This window comes from Myotis nattereri, assembly GCF_964212035.1.
Source record: "Myotis nattereri genome assembly, chromosome: 11".
Taxonomy (NCBI): Eukaryota; Metazoa; Chordata; class Mammalia; order Chiroptera; family Vespertilionidae; genus Myotis; species Myotis nattereri.
In genome coordinates, this window is record NC_138086.1 from 36,709,315 (window position 1) to 36,731,601 (window position 22,287).

The 22,287-nt window shown below is 42.4% G+C and overlaps 1 long non-coding RNA gene across 1 annotated transcript; it reads right to left on the bottom strand.

Moving 5' to 3' along the window:
- Nucleotides 1–3,689: 3,689 nt before the first annotated feature.
- LOC308527237 lies at nt 3,690–11,737 on the bottom strand. Its single transcript, XR_013996604.1, has 3 exons — nt 11,633–11,737; nt 5,251–5,329; nt 3,690–3,899 (listed from the first exon to the last, which is right to left on the bottom strand). It is a non-coding gene; the product is annotated as an uncharacterized lncRNA (long non-coding RNA).
- Nucleotides 11,738–22,287: the final 10,550 nt, after the last annotated feature.

Genomic DNA, 22,287 nt, shown 5'->3' on the forward strand with positions numbered 1-22,287 from the left:
CCTCAGAGCAGCGTTCGTCTAGCAGAGACATCTCTGGTCTTGGATCCTCCACAGCCCCTGCTGCTTCAGCAGTGCTGACCTTCTGGTATGAGGTCTCTTGGGACAGCTGGGTAGCTTCCTGGGCTCCAGGATGGGGGTTGTGGCCTCTTAGGCCAAATTACTCAAATAATTTGTCTGGGCCCTGACCGGATGGCTCAGTTGGTTGTAGTGTCGTCCCCATATACCAGAAAGGTTGTGGGGTCAGTTCCCTGTCAGGGCACATACCTAGGTTGCAGGTTCAATCCTGGTTGGGCCATGTGCAGGAGGCAACTGATGGATGTTTCTTTCTCACATCGATATTTCTCTCCCTCTAAAATTAATAAAACATATCCTTGGGTAAGGATCAAATAATAATAAAAATAATAATAATTTGCCAGGGCTTCCTAGATTCATTGAAGACACTGTCAAAAGCCAAGAAGTAGATGTAGTGAGAAGAAAAAAGAGCAAAGAAGGAGATGGGCCACAAAACTCCCAATCCAAACTGTGGTGTAGGGGAGGCGAGAGGGGCAGGGAGAGAGTGCTGCAGGCAAGTTTAAAGTAGACCGAATTTACCAAGAGCGGAAGGAAGGATGGTTCATCTCTTAGCAACGAATTTCCAAACAGGTGCCTTTAAAGTGGTACTAAGAAAGATGAGATTGAAAGATTGTAAGCAGAGAAGTTTTCTGGGGGCTAAAAGGTACTGGCTAATTTTGCTGTAAGGCAAATTTTTCACATCTCCAGAACTTTCCAAGAATTAATAGAAATGTCACTGCATAGATGTGGGTGTTGCAACACAGGTGAAAAGGTATTTAATTACAGATGCATAACAGGTAAGGGGGTATAGCTCAGGGGTAGAGCATTTGACTGCAGATCAAGAGGTCCCCGGTTCAAATCCGGGTGCCCCCTACTCCTTTGGTTTTCCTATTCATAGCTGTTGCCCATATTCCCGTTTCCTTTCAGCCATGCCAATTATGATCCTTCCTGAAATTAGAATTCTTCCAATTAGATCCTTCCTGAAATTAGCCCTTGCACAACTGCTTTCTGATATCTGGTGTTTCCCCCTCTTTATATATCTCATTTATCCAACTCTTTTGGGTCCTCAAAGAGAAGGCAGCGACTCTCCTACAGAATTTTGCTGGGCTTTTCCAGGGCAGCAGAAGAGAGCTGCAGATACAGCAGCTTTTGTAGGAACAAACAGTAAATGGGCAATCTAAATTGTTATCTCACCTTCCCACCGAAACAGCTTGGCACAGTGGAGTGGTGGTCAGACCTATGGAGACAAATCATAGCATCCAGGTTCTTCTCACAGGGTTGACATTTCCCTCTGGGGAGCTGGTTTCTCCACACCAGAACTCACTCACACACTTGCTTCAGCCTCAATGACCAAAAGGCTGGCTTAGCTACTCCAACAAGGGAAACCTAGATTTGCAGTGTTGCTCCTCCACAACCAAGTGTTGGAGCTCCGTGACACTGTCTGAATTCGAGCCCATTTCTGTCTTCCCTGGAGGAAGAAAGGTGAAGGACTGGGAGTCCAGATAGGTGGGTAGTTTTGGAGATGGTTGGGCTGCTCTTGGGCTAAAACAAAACAAAAAAAAGCAATGGGAAATGTTTTGGGGTTTCTACAGGCAGCTTCTCTCATTTTTTCCTCTCTGATGACCCCACCCAGGAACTGAGGCTTAGAAGCTGCAGAACTGAGGGAAGGTGTCTTATTATGAGCTGGTCTGGCAGCTTCATAAAGTCAGTCCTGGAAGGGAGCAGTACTTAATTTTGCAGAGCCCAGTGTTACCACTCAGATGAAAGGCATCAATTAGGCTACATTAATATCTGAGGGGGTATAGCTCAGGGGTAGAGCATTTGACTGCAGATCAAGAGGTCCCTGGTTCAAATCCAGGTGCCCCCTTATGTGTAATTTTTAAATAGTCTTTCCAGCTTCCTTCGCAGCTCACCTTCCATCCTTCGTTCCTAGACAAGCACAACTTGGAGGTGAAGTCTTGAAGGAGGCTGGGGACTTCAGGAGAGCTACAGTCCAGTCATACTGATGGACTCACTAGATGTTAAGAAAAGTGGTTCCCTGCATACCCCAGCAGCAATTGGAGCACTGCAGAGTTCCCAGGAACACCAGGTTTTGATTCTAAGTGTTAGCGATGCCCCGATGCCCGCTGGGGTGTTAGTGCGTCACCTTGGATAAATTGCTCAATCTCGTTGTGCCTCAGTTTCTGCATAACCTGGGAAAGGGATCATTCACCAGGGTGTGAACACCATCAGAAGCCTGCAAAAGATTGGGAAGCTGATTGGCTATTTTTAAACGCTTCTGGTTCATCCCAAGCCTGAGACTACATAATTTTAGATGAATCTCTCTCTTTCTCAGGACCTGCACCATGCAGGTCTAACGGCCACCAGGGCCCACAGACCACATAGGCTTCTGAGGACTATAAAGCAGAAATCCTGTTCGCTGATTTTTATTTCAGCCATGCTGAAGACATGGTTGGACTTTTCCCAGGGCGGGACAGAGGGAAATGGGACGTGGGAAGCTCAGGGGCAGCCATCACCAATAAACCACCTTGCCGTATCACCATCTCCCGTGTGTGGATCCTTGAAATGCTTTTCTCGAATTCCCATGGAAGAGCCTGTCTCCCACCCATAGCAGGAATGTGCCTGTGACGTAATGTTGGAGGCACATGATTAGATTAGAGAGAGTCTGTGAGGAATGTGCTAGAATTCCGACTTTGTTCTGTGGTCAACAGGAGCCCTGCACACTGCAAAGAAGCAACAAGGTCAGTTCCTTGATTTGGGAACATCACTTAGGAGACATTACAGAGAATGGAATTTGCCAAAAGACAAGGATAAGGAACTAGCATTATATTTTTAAGCACTTACTATGGGCTAGTACTGTGCTGGGCAATTTATCTTAAGTTGTCATATTTGTCACAAGAAACTTGTCCCTACTTAAAATAAAGAAAAGGGAGCTTATAGAGTTAAAGAATTTGCCCAATGATGCACACAGAGTAAGGAACCCAATGCAGAGGAGAAAAGGAATTCCAGAGAAAATTTTAGGATAAAATGATAAGACTTGGTAGCTGATAAAGATGGATCGGATGAGGAATAATGTGAGAAAGTAGAGTTAGATAATGATTACTTTTGTCCAAAGTTAAATACAGCAGTGGCTAAGGGGAAAGTGGGAAACCTATTATAATTTAGGATAGAGACTTAAGTGTGCTTTTGGCTGCGGAAGGAGCAGGATTGAGAAATAACTGAATTCAGTTATGGGTCAGGAGTATAGACTGAGTGGCTCACTTTGGAAGTGGGAGGGGAATGTTTTTTCTCTGAGATGGAAGCAAAAAGGGTAAGGACAGCTGAAGACAGGTGTCAAGGAGCTGAAGTCTAGCTGCTTCCATTCTCTGTTAAGCAGAGGTAATGTCTTGTGAGGGGACAGAAGTGGGTGAGGAAGTCATTGATGAGGCTGCAATCCAGACACAGGGATCGGATGGTCTGTGATGGAGAGGAGTGTAGTTTGACTGGAGCTGTGATCTGGTTCTGCACCTCTCCGAAGTCTACCTTTTGTGGGCACTGAGAACATTGCTCTCCCCCAGATACACTTGTCCCCACCCAGGTCAACACAGGAAATGTGCTAATGTTTTTAGCTCCTTATTTTTTTATTCTATGCAAAGCCCAACCCAAAGAGTCCAGGTTTCTCTCAGGAGTAGACAAGGTTACTGGTTCCCTTGTGTACGTCCTGGTTCCACTTTCTGTCAGCCACACACTAACCATCTTTTGGGTAATCCCCTCTGCAGAGGAATCCATTAGCTCAGTATATACTTGTGGGTTTTACCAGTTGTAGCCAGGGTGCAGGGAGCTCAGGCCTCAGTTCTGAGGGTCTTTTCCTAGAGTCCTCAAAGGAGACAATAAAGGAAAGAAAAAGAAACCAGAACTTGCAGGACAAAGAAGGTAGGAAGTTTAAATCAAAATACTATCAGTATTAATATTAAGTATAAATGTATAAAAAATGCCACAGTGAAAAGACAAAGAATGTCATGGATTAAAAAACATCAATTCAACTACATGTTGTTCACAGGAGACACATATAAAATATAAGGATAGAGATATTAAAAATAAAAGGCCAGAAAAAATACACTAAAGACAATAATACATAGTGTGGCTATATTAGTACCAGACAAAATAGATTTGAGGTGAAAAGGGATTTTAAGAAAGTCATTGTATAGTGATAAAAATTTCAATTCACCATGAAGGTATAGCAATTCTAAATTTGATACACTCAAAACATATTAAATATAAATGAACAGGATTAAAAAAGAGAAGTGGGTATACCCACAATCATGTGAGATATTTTAAAATCCCTCTCCTGTGAATTGATAGAACAAGCATACATAATATCAGAAGAATATAGAATATATTAACAAATTTGACCTAATTAATGTGTAAAGACCCTTACACTCAGCAATTGCAGGACTTGCCTTTTTTTCCTAAGTACACATGGTACACTGACAGAATTGACTGCATACTGAACATAAAGCAAGTCTTAACAAATTCCAAAGTGTTTAAGTCACAAAGACTATGCTTTCTGACTAAAATAACATTAAGCTATAAATAAATAACATTAAAAAATTACAAAATCCAACAAATAACTAGAAAACCCCCACATGTGTGGAAATTAAAAATTATACTTCTAAATAATGGATGGAGCAAAGCAGTAATTGCAATTAAAATAGGAATTATAAAATATTTTTATTTAAATAATGATGAAAACACTAGATATTGAAACTGTTCAGTTGCAATGACAGCAGTACCCAGAGGGCAATTTATAGCCTTACTGTATTTACAATATTATGAAGAGAAAAGGTAAAAATTAACTAACTAAGCATCTATCCCCAAAAGGCATGAACTGGACAGTAAAATAAACCCAAAGAAATAAGGAAGCAAATAATAAAGATTAATGAATGAAAGCATAAATTGGTGAAATCGAAAACAAATATATTAGATAGGGCCAATAAAGCAAAAATTGTTCTTTGAAACAAATAATGACAATAACCCAGACAAGACTGACAAAGTGAAGAGAAAAAACACTAATAACTAATATAAGGAATTGAAAAGGACATATTATTACAATTTCCAAAGCTGTTAAAAAGATCATAAGACAATGTTATGAGAGACTTTGTGCCAATTTAATGTAATATTGAGATGGCATTGAAAATTTCCTAGAAAAATGTAACTTACCTGAATAGAGAGGAATTCTTTGTCTGCTAGATGGTTCCTGGTTCTCTCTTCCTCCTCTAGTTGTTTTAGCAGGACTAAACTGGTTCAAGGGAAAAATACAAGATCATAGTTGTTACTGGTCCTAGTATGCCAATTTCCTATGCAATTAATGGCAAAGCTCCACACTCTCCTGTTTTCCAGTGAAGTCATTTCCTTTACCAAAAAGCTTCCACTGTTATGTAGTTCCTCCAAACTTCCCCGTAAATATATGCTGTGCTAGAGGAAGAATGTCTTCTGGAATACTCAGGAGGGTGTATCCAATTGTCTCCAGCCCAAGAACATGTTTTCTTGGGATAGAGAAAATTTGGGTAATTATAGACATCCTAATGTGTTGCTTATAATTTCTCTCTAATAAATCTGACTTTACACTTACACTAATTGAGATGTCCCCATCCTCTGGCTTAGATTTACCAAAATTGATACAAGAAGAAATCAAAATCATGAATTATCCTTTAACAACTGAAGAAAATGAATTCATAATGAAAAATTTTACCATTAAAAAGAAACACTATTCCAGGCACAGATCATTTCAACATATGTTACAACAAACACTTAAGAAATAATGTAAATTATTATTTTTATATCTTATGTGAACACTTCTGGAGAATAAGAAACAAGTGGTACCTTTCCCAACTCATGAGATTAGTTAAATTTGATATATAAAAAATAACAAAGACAGTAAAAGAGAAAACAATAGTCCAATCTCACTTATTAACATAGATTTTTTTAAAAAGTATTTTTTTTATTGATTTCAGAGAGGAAGGGAGAGGGAGAGAGAGATAGAAACATCAATGATGAGAGAGAATCATTTATCAACTCCTTCCTGCATGCCCCCTACTGGGGATGGAGCTTGCAACCTGGGCATGTGCCCTGACCTGGAATCAAATTGTGGTCTCCTCATTCATAGGTCAACCCTCAACCACTGAGCCACACCAGCTGGGCTTAACATAGATTTTTAAACCATAAACAAAAGTATCAGTAAATCAAATAACTATCTTAACATAGGACTGTTAACACTTTTAGGGATTCCTAAATCTATTCAACCACATACTTTGTATTTCTTGGAGTGGATCATTCTCTATATTAACGGAAGAAGTGGAAGTGTAGTTCAGTAGAAAGTAACCGGAATGGAATGTCAGCCTCATTAAATGGTTTTGGACAGACACCTCAGTCAGGTGGAGTTTCTGTTTTTCAGGTACCCACCAAGCAAACAGGCGTTTGACTTGAAGGCTATTCTAACAGCCAATGTCAGTGCTTCCCCAGGTTGCTGCTCACACCCAGGGACTGTAGCCCAGGACACAGGCTGCAGGCCTTTTGAGGAGAGTGCCTGAATCTTGTACAGCAGGTTGATGAGTTTTCACTGAAGCAGGTCTGAAAGCTCCCAAGAGAGGTTCATCCTACAGTGGCAACTCATAAATTTAGAGGTAATCTGGGTGTGGCTATAGAGAATAAAGGTATTAATTAAGTCATACTATAGCAGAAGGGGGTATAGCTCAGGGGTAGAGCATTTGACTGCAGATCAAGAGGTCCCCAGTTCAAATCTGGGTGCCCCCTATTTATTCCTAATTTTGATCTTTGAAATAGTGCTGTATTTCAATTTCATCTTCCTTACAAGACATCAGTGTAAAGATTTTTTTTCTTCTGGAACCAGCAAATGAGGAGACTTAATGTGATAGTCGGTGTTTCTGAACTCCAAATATAAATTAGAATCACCAGAGAGTTCATAAAAGCGCCATTTCCCAGACCCCACCCCAGACCAATTAGTTCTGAATGTCTGGGGTGGAGCCCAGGGACGGTAAATGCTCCCCAGGGCTCCTGGTCTATAGCTAAGTTGAGAACCAGTGTTAGAGCTTCCTGGAAGCCTTCTCAGACCCATGTTACCTCTTCCCACTCTGTCTGCCCAGCATTTGTGTTCTGGATCTCTTCTCATTCATCCTATGTGCACATCATTTGTAACTTGACCTTAAAAGCATCTTCCACAAACAGTTGCCATTTCAACATGTCTAAGTTTTCTTAATTTTCCCCTCCTCAGTCCAGGCATTCTCCCTGAGATAGACAGGAATTGGTCCATTTCCCACCCAAACCGCCAGGATCTGTGGCTCAGGGAGAAAGCCCTTGTGGGGCTGAGAGAGTTTGCAGAAGATGAAATATCAACCTGTGTAACTTTAGGTTATGTAACTATTAAAGACAACATTATGTCTTATTCGAGCTTTAAAAGCAAACTTCTGCAGAAGGAACCAGTGAATTTTATCAACCATCTCAAAACTGAAGAAAGTGTCGGCTTTCTATGGTGTGAGGAACAAACAGCTGAGTATGTGGTAGATAGCCTCAGAATCAGCTGTGGGTTCAGAGAGAGAGCATGTAATTCAGAAGTACAGTTCATAGCATCCTTTATAGTAATCTTTTATGACCTCTCTCACAACTACCTAAAGTACATTGCATGATCCTTCAGGTTTATAGAAAAACACACACACACACAGGTTTATATTTTAGACTAAAGGCCTGGTGCACGAAATTCATGCATGGGTAGGGTCTCTAGGCCTGGCCAGCGATCAGGCCCAATTTGGGCCTTCCAGCTGCCGCCTGGGGCCTTCCTTCATTACGTGTCTCCCCCTGGTGGTCAGCGCACATCATAGCAAGCAATTGAACTCCCGGTCTCCCGGTAGAACTCCAGACATGACAATTTTGCATATTAGGCTTTTTTTATATTTAAAATTTTATATATATATATATATATATATATATATATATATATATAATAAAATTTTTGACAGCAAGTAAGTATTACATTTTTTTATATTGAATGTCAGGAAAGCACAGCAGAGAAATAGCTGTTTAAGTCAGAGCACAGGCAAGTGTAGTCTTCCTGGAGGTACATGCCCGACAAATCTGCAAATAAATATTTGTCTAACCCCTGGATTGTAAATATTCTGTATGCTCTAAGTTCTTTTATCAGCATATGGCATAAGTGCCTGAAAAAAACATATTATAGATGTCTCTCCCCCACACACTTTAACACCATCTACTCCTCACCTACCTCCCCTCACACTATTATCTGTGTCCCTGGGTTATGCATATTTGTATATAAGTTCTTTGGTTAATTTCTTCCCACCCACCCCTCCCCTCTTCCCTCTGGGATTCGTCAGTCTGTTCAATGTTTCCATGTCTGTGGATCTATTTTGTTCATCAATTTATTTTGTCAATTAGATTCTACATATGTATGAGATCATGTGATACTTGTCTTTCTCTGACTAGCTTATTTTGCTTAGCATAATACTCTCAGGTCCCTCCATGTTGTCTCAAAGGGTAAGAGATGCTTCTTTTTTACAGCTGCATAGCATTCCATTGTGTAAATGTATTCCAGCTTTTCTATCCACTCATCTACTGATGGGCACTTGGGTTGTACTTTTTTCCTCTAAGAGGCTGATTTGTAATTCCAGTTTCATGAACACTTGGAACTTTGGATTAGAACCTGGCGGCTTGCCCCTTTCCTATCCCCATCTCCCCTTCCCCAATTGACACCTTCTGATATTGAAAATGACCTTTTTTGTTATTGTTAATTCTCACCTGAGGATATTTTTTCCATTGATTTTTAGAGACAGTAGAAGGGAGAGACAGGGAGAGACACAGAGAGAGAAAGATCGATGTAAGAGAGACACATCGATTGGCTGCCTCCAACAAGGCACCCCAACTGGGGCTGGGGATCAAGCCAGCGACCAAGGTACATGCCCTTGATGGGAATCGAACCCCAGACCCTTCAGTCCAAGAGCCAACGCTCTAACCATTGAGCACCGGCTAGGGCGAAAATGACCTCTTGTGTTACTTCAGGTCCTGCAACCCAATCCTGCCAACCCTGAGGCTGTCAAACCCCTTCACGGAGGGACTGTCCTTTTCTCCTTCACCTTTCCTCTTAACTCCCCTTTTACGCCCGTTGCCCAACGTTTCCAGAAGATGCCCCATCCCTTCAATCTCCCTCCAGGGAGTGTCTTCTCCCTCTTCCTGCTCGTTTTCCTCTATGTTGCCCCTTGTAGGTCCTGGTCCTCAAGAACAGGTAAGGAGTATCTGTCCTTAAAAGCTCCTCTGATTGTTTTCTCATAAGGACTCTGACTCTGTAACTATATCCAGAACTTAACTGCTCCCTTCTGTCTGGTTAGTGCATGAGGCTGGCTCCACCCAGGACGAAGGTGCTTGCCAACCCCGCTTCTGCACAATCCTCTGCAGCCAGCCAACCATGGCCAAGGACATCAGTGTAAAAGCTGTATCCATGGAAGGCCTCTGGATGAACCCAACTGGGCTGCCCATCACAGCCCTGGTCAGCCCTGGTCAGCCTCCTGAATCAGACAGGAGGGAGTGGGGCCTGTGGACTCTATTGTTAACAAGCTCTTCGGAGGATTGCAGTGGAGAGTCAGGTTGGGAATTGCCAATTAGTGTGGTGTCCCACCTTACAGGCTTGAAAAGAGGCCATAGTGAGAGACATGCCTAAGCACACACACCTGATTAAGGATAGGGTTGGGGCCAGAACCCATAGGACTGCTCTTGGGCTCTTTCCACTAACCTCCCTCCTGCCGCACCCTCCAGCAGGCATGACCTGGCCCTTTGCCTTAGGCTGCCTCCCGTTCCCACAGCTACACCCTCGCTCGGCCAGAGGAGATAGACCTTCCCAGGAAATGACCCCAAAGGCTTCCATTCCACATGGGCTACTAAAAGGAGTTTTTTTTTGGTAAAATAGGAATTTTGGGGGGGGGGTGAAATAGGCAAGTTTAGGAAATTTTAAAAATTAAGGGGTCCATGGAAAAAACACAGGGCTATGGAGTTGTAAAAGGGCACATTTCCATAAGACAAGGGAGTGGTGGAAGTTATATTTCCATAAGACAAGGGAGCTGGGAGTAGCAAAAGGTACACATTTACAGAATAAAGGGAAGGAGGATGAAAGCCCAGAGGGAATAGGGAAACAATAAGGAAGGAGGGGAGGAGAGCCTCACATGTCCCATGTGAGGTTAAACCTTTCAGCTCAGGAGTTGCTATAGTGACCAAATCAGAAGGGGATAGTGACCAATCAGAGGGGATAGTGACCAATCAGAGGGGATATCAAGGCACACAGATCTGCAGCCTGTGGAGAACCATGAAAAAGGGACTTGAGGGGACTCTTTCTCCCTCCCCACATGAGAGTCTGTGCTGTGAGATTCTTCCCTCTCCCAATGTGGGAGTCTGTACTTGTTCTTCAATAAATTTCTACCTTTACTAAACCATCTTTCATCCCTGGTTTCATTCTTCGACTCCGACGGACAAAGAGCCCAGGAAAAGCCATCCTGCCCAGGGAACATTGGGTGTTCCAGTCCAAAAATCCTGTATCACTATTAAATAAGTTCACTGGGCGTGGGAATCTGACACACAGGCCTCCCCACCTGCAGTCAGATGTTCTTCCCCTGAGCCACAAGTCCACTTCCAACTGTTTCCTAATTGACACCATTTCACGACTGTGGCCGCCCCTGGGAGGGATTTCCCAGTAACCCAGTGGGTCAGCCCCATGTCCTGGCTGACTCAACCTCTCCTGGCCATAAGCTTCCTCCCCCTTCTCCACTGACCCCTCATCTGAGTGCCCAGTCTCCTCTGCCCTGCCCAGCACATTCCCCTCCTCTGTCGCTAGCTGATGCACCAGGGGTGGGAAACGTCCAGTCCCGGGCCATATAAGGCCCGAGAACTCATTTGGTCTGGCCCTGCCACGGCATTAGGAGTGAGTTAATTAAATGTTTGATGAAATATAGCAGGCTAATTTTTAAGTTGATAATGTTGTATGGCCTGAGAATGATGTTATAAATATCCAAATGGCCCTTGGCAGAAAAAAGGTTCCCCACCCCTGCACTAGGGAGAAAGACACCTCACTGGGACAGCCCCACTGCTTCTTGCCCATTTGTTCTAAAACCTCCCAGTACTCTCTCTGCACCCCACCTCACAATCACAGCCACTCAGTGGGCATGGAGGACCAGGGCAAAGACCTGTTAGGATTGGGATTCAATTATTCTTATTACACAGATAAGCTCAGTGAGGTAAAAAGGAGGATGAAAGAAAATATTGCTTTAAAAAAACTCACATCAGTGTCTTGCCTGCTGTTGAGTGCATTATAGATTTTCGACAAATACTTGTTGACTGAAAATGTATAGGAAAATTTAAAAATACAAATAAGCACCAGGAAGAAAATAAAAATTAATCTCACCAGTAAATCACTGCTGTTAACAGTTTGGATGTTATTTTTCCAAACTTAAAAATATACAGCCCTCGGCTGGGATCTAACTTCTTGCTGCTATGGGTGTCCAGCTACTAGGTAATCAAAATACAGTCAAACCTTGTTTCTCGAACGTCTTCCATCTCGAACAATTAGGTTCTCGATCAAGTTGTTCACAGAGGAAAATTTCTTGGTTGTGGACCAAAACTTCAGTTTTTGACCTAACCGCACTTTCATGCTGATACTTCAGCCTCAGCATGACAAAAAGCATCTTGCAGGCTACAAAAGAAAGAGAGAATGCTTTTGTTGATGGTGATTAGAACAATTTTAAAACATAAAGAGGCCATTAAGAATGCTAATATTGCGAAGGGTGTTCAAATGCTCACAAAACAGCAATCACAGGCAATTGGATAAGTAGAAAAACTGTTGTTGAATGGCTGTAGGGAAAGCAGTTAGCCTGTGATAGCATTTTGGAGGCCGTGAAAGGGGATGGTTCCATAAATTTACGAAAAGCGTTTGTTTATAGATTAAACAGTACAGTAGATATGTGCTGTATATAAGAAAGGTTGAAACAGGGAATCATTTGGGGGGTCTGGTATAGATTAATTCAATTTACATTATTTCTAATGGGAAAAATGATTCCGTTTTCAAACAGCCTTCTGGAACGAATTAAGTTCGAGAAACGAGGTTCCACTGTACATAAATGTGTATTTGTCTTGTTGTTAATCCTCACTGGAGAATATTTTTTCATTGATTTTTAGAGAGAGTGGAAGGGAGAGACATTGATGTGGAGAGAGACATTGATTGGTTGCCTTCTACGCACGCCCGGCTGGGGATCTAGCCTGAGGTACGTGCCCTTGACTAGAATGGAACCTGGAACTCTTCAGTCTGAGAGCCAACATTCTATCCACTGAGCCAAACCAGCAGGGGCTGTCTTGGCTTTGTTTTTATGGATGTGCAAAGATGTATGTACATGGCTGGTCATTGCAAAGTGATGTGTAAAAATGGAACAATACTCTGCAGTGCATTCTACGTAGGCACTAGAACTCCGTAGGGACAGAACCTGGGATCAGCACTCTGGATCTGCAGTCACTTCCGCCTAGCATGAGGTGATCAAGGGAAACCTTTAGCCTCTTCCACTAAGAATCTTCTGTCTTCAATTCAAATTAGAAAACACATATCCATGACAGCATCTTTCAACATTTCCAGTCTACAAAGACATAGATAGGATTGAAATGGTTTTCAAAGATGCTCGAGCTTCAGTAAATAATGTATTTCTAAAGGTTGTGTTAGGGCAGAAATAGAATATTAGGGATCAGCTATAATTATAAGAAATATTAACATGCTCTGTTAATTGTGATTGTTTTGTTTTGATTAAAGAAGACACATTCAAACCTGATTGGGAGTTGCACGTGAGACCTGGGAGCTCACCTGGAAATGCGGCCCATCTTCTACATCCGGGAGCTGCCTGTTATCATGGAAAGCTTAACAACCTTGTTGCAGAAACCAAAGGCCCTTTGTATACCCCTGGCTTTTGCAAACCTCCAGCCTGTATTTACCTGTAAACTGCTCATTTTGCATACCCATTCGTATCCCTTTTGCCTACTTCCCCAAGTAATCTTTGTCCTTCTACCCAATATAAGCAGCAGCTGGCTTATGCTGGGATGCAAAGCAGATTTTTGTGGATGACCTGCTGCTCTCCCATACTGCTGACATTATTGGAATAAATGCTCATTTATGTTCAACCCTGTCTCTGCTTAATTGGCTCAAGTAGTGACAGGCAGCACAGACCCCTTGGTTTTCCAGTTACAGTTGTATTGATTGGGTTGTCTTCTAACCATGTTTGTTGAATATATGGAGTGAGAACGTGGGGGGAGGGGGGGCATGACACACATAATAAGTACATTCCATCCTTCCAATCTCTCAGTCTTTAGATTTAGTTTCCAAGACTTTGTGGCATCTCAATTTTATCTACCTTTGAACAAGTTTAATTTCTACTTTTAATCAACAAGTTGAGCAAACAATCAAAGTAATCCCCAGATATTCCAGGTAGGACAGTGTTAGGTCGCCAAAGGAGGAAGGCACGAGGCCAAAATGGTGAGGGATTACGAATTTATTCGATCATCTTCACACCAGGTGGCTGAGACTTGATGGCCCCAGCACCCAGTGATGGGAATCAGCGGCTTTTAAAGGACTTTTGGCGGGCTTTTTTCTGAGCTGAGACTTCTTTGTGTATTCCCAGAGGGGAGATAATGGAATGTGGTCACCACAAGTGAAATGTGGTCTCAGCAAAGGGAATGTCCATAGTGAGATGACCTGAAAAGCCAGTTCCCAGGAGAGGGGTATCAATTCCATTATTTGATCAGGCCTAACAGACAGTGGGTCAGAATTCAGCCAAGTTTAACACTGTATCTTTCTTTCCCTGGTCAAGAATTCATTTCCACACACAATCCCCCAATTTGTGCTGTTGTCTTCCAGGTTATTTTTGTGTATGAGCCTTCCTTGCAAGGTGTGACTTTGTAATTGGCTCCCCAGGGCATGGTGGGATTTCCTGAAGTTACAGATCAAAATAAAAAGAGGGGTGGGGCGAGGGGAGGAGGGGCTTTATTAGTGGACAAAAGGAGGTCCCAAAGATTTTGTGCTTAGGTATAGGTTGGGTTCTACAAATCTTGTGAATGCCCATGACGAGTCTTAGGGGACTCACTCTTTCTGCATCAGAACCCTAAATTTTCACACAAGGAAGCTGTGAATTAAATTGACTTTCTAATTCAACAGTCTTGCAGAATAAAACACTGCCCTTGGTTGTCTGCTAAGTCATATGGCTGCTGGAGGTTTTAGTTCTTCTCACTGAGCTTTGCACGGTGTCCCTAGGCTCTCTGCTACCTTAGGCACCAGTCAGCACTACTGTCTGCTTCTGAGAAAGGGTATAGAAATGTGCACAGATTCCATGACACTTCCAATGCAATGACAACAAGCAAATGGGTATCTAGAAGCCCTGCCTCGTAGGCACTGCATTGCAGATGACAATCAGCAATAATTTACTTAGCTATTGTGCCAGATGCCCAGACCTAAAGAACTAGTTAGAGATTTCCTCTAACTCTAGCCTTAACTAGTCTGGATAATCAATACCATCAATACCATTTTCATGCGTATCCTGTTGCCTGAAACCCACTTCTAATACCAATTTATGTACCAGTTAGGAAATTTGGGTTTAAAACAGGAACTAACTTTGGCTACCTGAAACAGGTAAGGCAAACCTACTACTGAAGAGAAGGCTGGAGAAAGAAGCTTAGAAATAGGGCCAGATCCAAGGGGAACTAAGCAGCCAGAGTTCAGCCAAGGTCACACAGAGCCCCAGTCTGTGAGGAAGTGTCTTCCACTGGAGCCAGTGCCAGAAGGGAGTCTAACTCCTGCTTCTGGATTTCTCTCTCTTGATGTACAAACTCCAACTGGCTAAGCTAAGGGCAGGTGTCCAAGCCCTCACTGCCAAACAATGGGAGATGAACTATCTGGTATTTTGGTTTATGTAGTAAGAGATGAGGGTATGACTTTTAATAAATTATGTTCATGTAATTGCAGATTGCCAAAACATATAAATAAGGTTCAGGCAGTCAGAAAAAGAAAAAGAAAACACAAATGTCCCCCACAGTCTACTTGAACAGGACTGCAGGGGAGCAAAGAAGCCTTCCTATAGATCTGAACTGTGCACAGGCTCATTATCAAGGAACTCAGCATGGGAGAGGAAGCTCGAGTCCCAACACTCAGAACGTGGATCTGAACCTGGGATGGTGTGACCTGCTTTCCCAAGTAAGAAAAAGGAATCTAGTCTAATGAGCACTTTTTGCTTCCTGAACAAAATCCACAACTTCAATACTAAGAAGTGTTTCTTGTTTGGTATGCTTCTTGACAGATGGTGCCACTGTAAATTACCTCTCCTACTACCCTGCTCCATTTTTCCTCAGGTCCCGCCTCTACACCCTGGCAGTCATCTATGCCTATTGACTTACTGAGTGAAACAATGGTAAATTGGATCTCTAGGGGACAGAGTAAACAATCAGTAGATCGATTTATAGTGTTTGCCAATTTCCATGGTGTAAATACTCTCACCACAAATTATTTCAAAGCTAGCAATGGTTTAACAGAACTGGAAGTGCCTTTAGAATCATTCTGAATTGTGGTGCCCATAAATTTTGGCTGTCACAACCTTTGTAAGTTAGGAAGAATTAAAAGAAGGCTGGGCCTATCGGACGTTATATCAAGATCCCTGGGGAATCTGAACATTTAACAACTTCTTAAATAATTTGAATGCCTAATCAGGTTTGAGAAACACTGCCTGGTTTCATCTCCAGAGATCAGGCTGACTGATTTCACTGCTAAATGACCCTCTTTTGACCAAGAAGTCACCTCTCTTTGTCCAGAGACTCCTCCTTGGGGCACCCCAAAGCCTTTCTCCCTACTATCTTTCTGCTTCTTCAAATTCCTGGCTAAAGGCACCAGCTCATTAAACCATGGCTTGTAGCTGGCATGAAAGCTCCCTCCTTCCCGGTTGCATCTACTCTAATCCTCTCCAGGACCCTGTCTTCCCCCACAGCCTCCTCCTGGGCTCCACTAGATGGAGCTAGGCTTCCCCTCTCATCTGTCTGCTCTTCCTCCCTCTGCTCAAGGCCTGGCCCTTGGTTTTGATTGGATTCTCCAGGAGTTAGGCTGATAGTAGGGAGGCTGTCAGCTCTGATGGTGGGAGTGGTTAAAGAGGGCAAGGTGCAAGATGTAGTTTTTTTCTGGGATATTCTGTTGTTCCCCAAAATACTGGCCCTCTAAAAGTTTTTTTTTTGTTTGTTTTTTTTTGTTTTTTTTTAAATATATTTTATTGATTTTTTTTTTTTTATATTTTATTGATTTTTTACAGAGAAGAAGGGAGAGAGATAGAGAGTCAGAAACATCGATGAGAGAGAAACATAGATCAGCTGCCTCCTGCACATCTCCTACTGGGGATATGCCCGCAACCCAGGCACATGCCCTTGGCCGGAATCGAACCCGGGACCCTTCAGTCCGCAGGCCGACGCTCTATCCACTGAGCCAAACCGGTTTCGGCAATTTTATTGATTTTTTACAGAGAGGAAGTGAGAGAGATAGAGAGCTAGAAACATCGATGAGAGAGAAACATCGATCAGCCGCCTCCTGCACATCTCCCACTGGAGATGTGCCCACAACCCAGGTACATGCCCTTGACCGGAATCGAACCCGGGACCCTTCAGTCCACAGGCCGACGCTCTATCCACTGAGCCAAACCGGTTTCGGCCCTCTAAAAGTTTTAACAGAGGCAGTCAATCACCGATGTGCCTTAAAATATGTGGGCATTTGCCTTTCCCCAGAGTTTCTAGGTAAATGGCTGAAAGACCCTTTGGGGAAACCTAGGGGGAAGATCCACAGCCATGGTTGACATTTTGGTAGGTCCTTTTCTGAAGCTTACTTAGACTTCCCTTTCAAGGGATGCGGGGCCTCTGAACTGATTCAGATCTGGGAACTGGATAAGAGGTCAGGAATCTCTATTGTGCTATCTATTGTGTTAGCTCAGATCTGCAAATCAGTTACGACAGGGGTGGCCTTGCCATTCTCAGTCCCAAGGACCTCATGGACAATCAACCACAGCGAAGATCTATGTGGCACTGACCACATAAAGCAATCTCCAGACTTGCAATTTGAACTCTGACATCCTAGGATTTTCCTGTCCCCACTGAAATCAGGGAATCCTTTATGCTATAATGGCTCGGGCTAGCATTCCTGTCTATGGAGAACAGCTACTAAAATGCTTTTCAAAGATGTAGAAGCTCCACACACTCATGCATTTTTCAAAACCTTAGTGAAGGGAGTCATTGTTGAGTGGATGGGTAAGTCACACTTGATAAATCCTCTCCAGCTGGGGCTATGGATTCTCTCTACCAAGTAGCGCTAACAATTCCTTGGTATTGTTATGTAAAATGCATTTAGAATTGGCCAGCTGTGAATCCTGGTTCAAGTCCACAACTGAGCAAACAGGTTTATCCCAGTTGCTGTAGATGTGGTATTTTAATTAGAATGTTAATTGGGTACACTCATAAAAATAAATTCAGACTTAAAATTATACTCTTCCTACTTCATAAAATACTTCAAGAATCCACATCAACATGTGTTCAAGATTTCCTTGATATAAATTAGCCAGTTTGAAATTATTTGGGTGTGTGAGTCTTCACCTCTCAGCAACTGGCACCCAGGATCAGCTGAGATCTTTCTGTTGCTCTAGACCAGCAGTTCTCAACCTGTGGGTCGCGACTCCTTTGGCGGTCGAATGACCCTTTCACAGGGGTCGCCTAAGACCATCCTGCATATCAGATATTTACATTACGATTCATAACAGTAGCAACATTACAGTTATGAAGTAGCAACAAAAATAATTTTATGGTTGGGTCACAACATGAGGAACTGTATTTAAAGGGCCAGAAGGTTGAGAACCACTGCTCTAGATGGAGAGACAATGAGGAGTGGGGCAACTGAGCTCTTGCAATGGAAACCCCTCAATCTGAGCCACTCAGCTTTCAGACAGGAAGAAGAGGCTGGTGTAGGTTATTTTGAGTTTTGGTGTAGGGATAATTTGAGTTTCCCAAATGCTCTCATAAATCCACATTACAATTTGTGAAGTCCCACTCTTTCTCAATCACAGACCTATTTCAGCAAGGAGACTGGTGAAAGCTGTAGGCTCCACTGACATTAGTTTGGCAACCCTCGGGTCAGCCTTCACTTTTAATGTCAGCTATTTCAGCTGTTCTGTGACAGGAGATAAGATATTATCTCGGTCCAGTCAGAGAAAGTCCTGGGTTCCCTGGCCATATAGAGTGACACTTGAGCTATTAATTCGTTGCTTTCTTTAAACTGCTTGGATCAGCCATCCAGCTCTGTAACCACTTCTAGGATTTCATGGGAACTCAATTGATCCCTAGAGAACTTTCGGCAAAAATTCACTCAAGTTTTTCTACTGTATGATATGGGCTCCTAGATTAGCATCCTTCAAGCTACGTACATTTTCATTTTTTTTCGGGTCCAATAAAGCCAGATTACAGAGAGAGAGAGAGAGAGAGAGAGAGAGAGCGAGAGAGAGAGATTGATTTTCCTAACATTCAAGGGAGGAATTACCTGGCATTTTAGTTTTCCTCAGCCAGAGACAGGACTCTTGTCTTCCACCAAGGCTGAGGCAATTGTAAATTCCTGAATTGGAGTTCAGAGGGTTCAGATGCTGGGCAAAGAAAAAAGAATAATATGCTCATCACAAAACTAGCAGAACAGACTCAACCTTGGATAAACTTGATTTACGTAGGGAGAAACTGGGTTTGTCAGGGGAGGCTTTCTGATAAAGTACTAACTAACTAACCTTCTTCTCTCCTTGCAGGCTGAATCAGTGTGGCGGGAAAAGCTGAAAGGAGAACATTGTGTTCAGGAGGTAAAACTAAACTTGGTCAGGGGGCACCCGGACTTGAACCGGGGACCTCTTGATCTGCAGTCAAATGCTCTACCACTGAGCTATACCCCCACCTGCTTACCTAAGCCTAATAAGTACTCTAAACCTATAAAGCCACACCCTGACTGTCACCACCTTGAGATGTGTTCTTGCTAGTACTATGTCATCATATCCTCTGCAAACTGGGGTTTGATCTTGGGAGCTTGACAAGATTTATATAATAAAAGAACCACATTTAGGGCTCCAGCCTACTAACAGGCCTCCCACCACCTCAAGGGAAGGCTGAACCCCCAGAAGGTGCTGTGTGTGCAAACTCACCATGTGCATACAGCACTGCGATGCTCACTGTCACCTCATAACAAGCTGTCTGTCTGGAATCAATGTGCTTCCCAGCATTGGAGACGGCAGTCTGCTGCAGTGCCTGAAACAATAGCTCTAAGTTTTTCTGTGAACATACAAATTCTGAGATACAGGTTTTAAGGTATTGGGCCTGTACCAAGTTTAAAAATCCAACGTTTAAGCTCAAGGTGCTAGCCACACAGAACTCACGGTGGTCATTACACTATTTTCTGGGCATTTGCTTTGGTTGATGTGGGTCATGAGTTAAATCACTTAAAGCAATTTAATAAATTGTGTATTTATCATTCTGTTCATTTTTCAGCTAACAACCCGAGAGAAGATTACAAATTCCACCACACTTTCAGCACCGAAATTGCAAAGTTCTTGAAAGTCACCCCAGAGAAGTTGGTCATGATGCAGCCTGAGAAATTCCAGTCCAAATTCGAGCCCAGGAGCAACATGATGGACATCCAGGTGGGTGAGGGTGCTTGGGACATGGGACAATGTGTGCTTCTAACAAGCTCCCAATGATTCTGACTCACGTACAGTTTTGGAGCTATTGATTTAATTTGTGCTCTTACTTGTATAGATCTGAAAAAAAAGTCAGAAATTAAAATCATCCCCAAACAAAACATACCTGGTTAATGACAAAGTCACAACAATGTTTATTCTCAAGTGCCTTTTTGTGCTAAACACACTGAGACCCTCTTGATTTCTCCTCTTCTTCCCCCTTATTATGCACTTGCGGAGTCCTTCCATATGCCAGATGGAAGTATGCCATGCATGGAAAAGTGATGAAGTGACAATGAGAGGGATTTATGGTCACTGCAGCATAGACACAGGACAGAGTCAACATGTGGTCAGAACAAAAGGGAGTGCCAACAGGTGACACTTGAATCAGGGACTACTGGATATGCAGTCAAATACTCCACCCCATCCACAGATATCTCCTATCTGTTTACTTTCCTGATTAGAACCATTTCACCTGTGTTGTCCCACCCAAGGATCCAATGTGTATTGTAATTTCTCTTAATTTCTAGTAAACTAATGGGAACTGACTGACTAACTGATCTTGCTTTAAAGAGAGAGAGAAATCTAAAAAGCAACATGTGAAAAAAATTGAATTCTACAATTGACAGCTGATTTATCAATAGAAGTGATGGTATCCAGGTCACAATGGAAAAGTATTTTTATAGTGCTAAAAGGAAAATAATAGCCCAACTAGAATTGTTTACAGCAGCAATTACTTTAAATACAAATTTATTAAAAACTCCAATTAAGCCCTGGCTGGTCTGGCTCAGTGGATAGAGCATCGGCATGTGGACTGAAGGGTCACAGGTTCGATTCTGGTCAGGGGCACATGCCTGGGTTGTGGGCTCGATCCCCAGTGGGAGACGTGCAGGGGGGCAGCCAATCAGTGATTCTCTGTCATCATTGATGTTTCTGTCTCTCTCTTCCTCTCCCTTCCTCTCTGAAGTCAATAAAGACATATTTAAAAAAAGAACAAACAAAAAATCTCCAATTAAAATATAAGATTTTCAAACTGAATGAGAAAAAACTATTAGCTACATATGTGAATGTCACCTTAAATATGGGGACACAGAAAAGTGGAGAGTGGAAGTATAAATAAAGATATATTATGCAGATACTAAACAAAAAGGCTGGGGTAGCAATATTAATATGAAAAATAGATTTAAGTCAGTAAGCATTCCTATAGATAAAAGGAATATTTTAAAATGATAAATCAATCCATCAGGAATATATTGCAATTCTAAATCTAAATGCACCCAATAACATAGTGTCAAATACATAAAACAAAAATGAACAGAGCTAAAAGAAGAAATAGACAAATTCTCAACCATAGTGGGAGGTTTTAACACAACTTTTTCAATAGCTAATAAAACAGGCAAATAAAATATCAGTAAGAATGTGGAGAATCTGAATAACAGAACCAGCAAACATGACCTAATTGATTTTATATATATGTATATGTTATTTTCACAAAAACCAGGCTACAAGCAAGAGGGAAAAGATGTAATAATAAAGGGGGCACCAACTGGCTGGTAGCTAAGTGGTTAGAGCACAAGCCTGTGCACCGGAGGGTCACAGGTTTGATTCCTGGTCAGGGGCATGTACTTGGGTTGCAGGTTCGGCCCCTGCTCTCCCGTTAGGGAATGAGCAGGAGGCAACCAATCGATGTGCGTCTCTCACATGGGTGTGTCTCTCTCAGATGTATTTCTCTCACATCGATGTTTCTCTCCCTCTCTCTCACTCTCTTCCCTCCCCTCTCCCTTCCACTCTCTCTAAAATTCAATGGAAAAAATATTCTCACTACTTGGTTGAGGATTAAAAAATTATTTTAAATATATATTTTTATTTACTTCAGAGAGGAAGGGAGAGGAAGAGAGAGATAGAAACATCAATGATGACAGGGAATCATTGATTGGCTGCCTCCTGCACATTGGACCAAGCCCACAACCCAGGCATGTGCCCTTGACCAGAATCAAACCTGGGACCCTTCGGTCCACAGGCTGACACTCTATCCACCAAGCCAAACTGGCTAAAAAGACTTTTTTAAACTAAGGGGGACACAAAGGGATCCTGGGGGTGGGGGGGTTCTATTTTTGAGCTGATGATCCATTTGTGGGTATCTATAAGTATTTATTCAAAAGTACTAAATTATATATATAAATTTCAGACATTGCTGGTGGAATGCACATCCATGTATCTTCTCTGGAGAGACATTTGGCAAATAAAGGCTTAAAATATGTATGTGTAAAAATTCCATGACCAGGAACTTATGCTAAAAGCAAAACCAGATGAAAAACAGAGATGCATCTTTAACAAGACCCTTTGCAAGTTGTCTGCAAGGGTGGAAATTAAAAACTGCATAGATGTCCAAAAAAGGAGGGTTGGCTAAATAAATTGTAGTAACAGCTGTACGGGT